This window comes from Brassica rapa, chromosome A08, assembly GCF_000309985.2.
Source record: "Brassica rapa cultivar Chiifu-401-42 chromosome A08, CAAS_Brap_v3.01, whole genome shotgun sequence".
Lineage (NCBI taxonomy): Eukaryota > Viridiplantae > Streptophyta > Magnoliopsida > Brassicales > Brassicaceae > Brassica > Brassica rapa.
In genome coordinates, this window is record NC_024802.2 from 3,705,441 (window position 1) to 3,710,365 (window position 4,925).

Below are 4,925 nucleotides of genomic sequence, written 5' to 3' on the forward strand. Positions count from 1 at the left end.
GAGGTCCGTGGAGAGGGACGAACCATTTGGAAAGGGGAGGCAATCTGTGCATGTAATGTGGGAGCGGCGCGGCGGAAACGACGGTGCGATCGGAGAAACGGCTCCTCCGCCGGAAGCTGGAAAAATAATCTGGCCTTTTTAAGGGGATTGGTTTCAGCTAGCTTTCGTAGAGATCTGTAGAACGCCATCGGTCATCAACGTTTTCGTCTTCCCTCAATGATGACACGTGGTTGTATAACCTTTGTAAAGATCGATATCAGAAATTGCTAATTAAGGATCGGTTACAAGGCTTTAATTTATTTTTTATTTAAATAAATCACTCTATAACCTAAAAACCCTGCTAAGGATCGCCTAATAATGGTGGTCTTAGAGCATCCACAATGGTGTAACCCATTGTGGAGTCCATAGGAATTTTTTAATATTTTTTCTTTTTGAATAGTTAAGAACTCCTGTCAAAATAGTGTGTCCACTGGTGTACTCCTAGTTGGAGTCCTTAGGGAATAAAAAATTAATTTTTTTGAATGAGGTAAAATTAATTTTTATATATTGCATGAATAAATATAAAGTTACACTAACTAAACATAAAGATACATTAATTAAACAAAAATATAAATTAATTAAACATAAAGATACAATAATTTAACATAAACAAGGAATGAGAAAAAAAAAGATACAATAATCTATACTATACTAAAAGCCCTATATACTCAATGGTGAAGCTGCCACGTCACCAAAAATAATCAGCCAATGAGAGATAACATTTTTGCCATGTCACTACTGCTTCCGAAGAATAAAGCTCGAAACTGGATTTCCTTTTGGGCTGTCCCTACATTTACGTACGGCCCATATCAAGTCCAATCTTGCCTAGCTCTAACTTTGTCTGAAGCATCCAGAGTTCATCTTCCCGTCTCTTCCACTTCGTCTTCAACCCCGTTACTGCAAGCTCCTATCAATCATTTATGCTCTTTAAATGTCTTCTTTATTGTAAATACCAATTTATCCATTAATCTAAGCATTTACGAGTTCTCCATCACTACTTCTACTCTCTCGCATTAAAGTGGAATTAGCATCCTCCACCGTAGCTCCGCTTATAAATGGGTTCGTTGCCTGCGTTGAACAGCCATACCACTGCGAAATCTCGAAGATCACTCTCTGTCAAGCATCAACTCTATTTATGGCTGATTCGTTCACTCTTCGTCCCGGCCCCATACTATTGGATCGACTTCTATTGATTCCGTATGATGTTATTTATTGCAATTAATCATACCTTTGGTTGTCGACATTTTTTTGGTTGATGAGATTCAGATTTGTGTTTAAATTTTGTACTATACTAAAAGCCCTATATACTCAATGGTGAGGCTGCCACGTCACCAAAAATAATCAGCCAATGAGAGATAACATTTTTGCCATGTCACTACTGCTTCCGAAGAATAAAGCTCGAAACTGGATTTCCTTTTGGGCTGTCCCTACATTTACGTACGGCCCATATCAAGTCCAATCTTGCCTAGCTCTAACTTTGTCTGAAGCATCCAGAGTTCATCTTTCCGTCTCTTCCACTTCGTCTTCAACCCCGTTACTGCAAGCTCCTATCAATCATTTATGCTCTTTAAATGTCTTCTTTATTGTAAATACCAATTTATCCATTAATCTAAGCATTTACGAGTTCTCCATCACTACTTCTACTCTCTCGCATTAAAGTGGAATTAGCATCCTCCACCGTAGCTCCGCTTATAAATGGGTTCGTTGCCTGCGTTGAACAGCCATACCACTGCGAAATCTCGAAGATCACTCTCTGTCAAGCATCAACTCTATTTATGGCTGATTCGTTCACTCTTCGTCCCGGCCCCATACTATTGGATCGACTTCTATTGATTCCGTATGATGTTATTTATTGCAATTAATCATACCTTTGGTTGTCGACATTTTTTTGGTTGATGAGATTCAGATTTGTGTTTAAATTTTGAAACCAGCATTGAAGAATGCGGCCGGATCTAAATCGAGTGGGAGCTCTTTGGACGATGATGATGAGGATGAGGACGATGACGTCTGTGATTGGGGGTTTGTGGTGAGGAAGAAGAGTGGAGTGGATGAGGTATATCCGACTGGAGGTGAAGGGTCGTCGTGTAGGGAGCTGGCGAGAGTGATTCTGAAGTTGGGAGAGGTGTACGAGAGGATCGAAGGTGCGAAGCAGGGATGATGGTTGAGTTGGAGAAACAGAGGATGGAAGCTGCTAAGGAGATTGAGTTGAAACGAATGAACATGTTGATGGATATGCAGATGGAGCTTGAAAGATCCAAGCTTGCCAAACGTAGAACTGCTGCTTCAGGTAAAAAAAAAACTTAAACTGGATTGGTCTCTGTTTCTACTAAGCAATTGTGAGTATATGGTAAAACTTACATTTATTAATGTACTTTTAAAGATTGAAACTTTAAGCTTTTGAGGTTTCAGATTGTTGATTTGGAACCATATCTATGAGCATCTACTCAATCGAGTTACTGAAAACTTGAATTGTGCATTGTTGTTGTTGTTGTACAGTTAAGAAGTTGTAGGATTAAAATTGTGGAGAAGCTATACTGTGGTAGAGCAAGGGAGCAATGGTTGGATCTGAGAGCTCATTTTGAATTGGAGAAACTGTTATTATTCTTACTCACTAGGTTTCATGTTAGAGCAATGTTTTTTTTTTCTTCTTCTTATTCTGTTTCCTTCTCTTAAAGCAGGTTGGTGAAAGAAACTCTGGTAGTATCCCACAGACATATCAACGTGTATTTGACACTGTCAAGTGTTAATATATTATGGTTTCTGTATCAATACCTGCGGAGTGCTCTTTGCTCTTTTTGTGTAATCATGTCTCAGAGTTGCCTACAGATTTCAGAGCCATTCATGTTCTTCCATAATTAACATTTGGAACAGATCAAAACACACCAAGCTATTGATAGAGCACAAGTAGTGTATTATTATTGAATTGGAAGGAGTTATAATCTCAGGAGCACGAATGAGACCTTATCTCAGGATCCCATACACATGAGATTTCTCTCAGTTCATCAACCGGCCTTAGTCACCCGAATAAATATCAAGCTAATCGTCTCATTACTTATTGGTATTATACGGTTTCTTTGAACACTCAGACTCCCATTTCTTAAATAAAAATCATGACGACAAATCAGCGATTATAGTGACTAAATGCCAGGTAGAAAAATGGTTTTCAGAAAATTACTACATTTTCATGTGAAGCTTAAGATACCAGAATTGATGAAAGTTAGGACAAAGATTATGTCAAGACATACAAAATCATATATATAAAGATAAATAGAGAATTAATATCAATATATCGACCCTCATAATAATTAAAAGAAAATTAATTTCAAATTTAATGTATATTTTTATTTATAAAATATTGGTATTAACTATAAATAATTTTATACATTTAGAGTATTTCCACCCCTACCTATTTCTTATTATAAATTAGCAAAATAACAAATGAAATTTAAAATTAGATAAAAATACATAATAAAGGCCAATACCATAATATAACCTAAAATGTATAAATTTCAAGAATAAACAATGCAATATTAATGAATTACAGTAGTTAAAATGAGATAATTTGAGAACAAGTTGTTGCAGAAAGTTTAAAACAAACCAAATAAATATAGAAATAATTGTAACACATCAAAACTAAAAATGAAATTTAAAAAACACAATATCAGCAAAACGAAATACAATGTGAATAGGAAAATTGTCAAATACACCACATTCATAATGCTACTTTTCATATTTACACTAATTATTTTTACCTTCATTTTTAAAAAGGAAAAAAAGACATTTATAACCATAGAGTTAACTAATCTAGACTTGGAGTTTATAGTTGACGGATGGGGTAGAGTTTTTGGAGTGTGAATTTTAGGATTCTAATAAATATATAAATAAATACTTAAATAATACAAAAAACTTTTAGAAAATAGTTTCAAAAATCATTTCAATTTTCAAAAATTCAAAAAAATAAGTTCGAATTTCAAAAGTATAATTTGAAACATAAATTTATTTATTTATTTATTATATATAGAGAAAATAAATGTACAAGAGTCTTTTGACTCTTAATAAAGAACATATTTTTCAAGATGTATCTTTAGTAGTGGTAAACATGAATAATTATACCAAAAAAATGGTAAACATGAAAATTTTCCATGTGAATAACACAAATATCAAAGTCATACAACATAATCACAAAACAAACACATCCTCTTTAACATATTTCAAAACAAACTAATACACTACTATCACTAATCAATTATCATATGGATCAAAAAAAAATTTAAATTCATTAGAAACTAAAACATACGAACCCGGCGCTGAACCCGGCGCGTAGCGCCGGAATGCCACTAGTTAAACATAAAGATAGAAGGATTTTTAATCCTCGTCACCAAATTTGTTCCAAATATGCTCGATTAAATCATTTTCAGATGGTCATATATTCTCCTATCTCGAACATCATTCCGACTGAGAAAAATATTGTTGAGAATTGTAGGAATCTTGGTTTCCACCTGTGAACTTCTCATGACGCCACCTTCTTCAAATTCAGATATATCATAACGAATGTATCCTTCCCGTTCATCTTTGACTATCATGTTGTGTAGTATGATACACGCTCTCATAATCTTCCCTATATTTTCTTTGTCCAACGTAAGAGCCGGGTTTCTCACAATCGCAAATCGCGCTTGTAATACTCCAAAAGCCCGCTCCACATCTTTTCGGGTTGCTTCTTGATGTTTAGCAAATAACTCTTGTTTTGGTGATTGAGGGAGTGAGATGGATTGGATAAAGGTTGACCATTTTGGATATATACCGTCTGTAAGGTAGTACGCCAACTTATACATGTGTCCGTTGACCATGTACTTTACCCGCGGAGCTCGACCTTCTAAAATGCCATC

The 4,925-nt window shown here is 35.1% G+C and overlaps 1 long non-coding RNA gene across 1 annotated transcript; it reads left to right on the forward strand.

Moving 5' to 3' along the window:
* Positions 1–264: 264 nt before the first annotated feature.
* Positions 265–4,315, forward strand: LOC108872166. Its single transcript, XR_004450138.1, has 2 exons — positions 265–2,326; positions 2,536–4,315. It is a non-coding gene; the product is annotated as an uncharacterized LOC108872166 (long non-coding RNA).
* Positions 4,316–4,925: the final 610 nt, after the last annotated feature.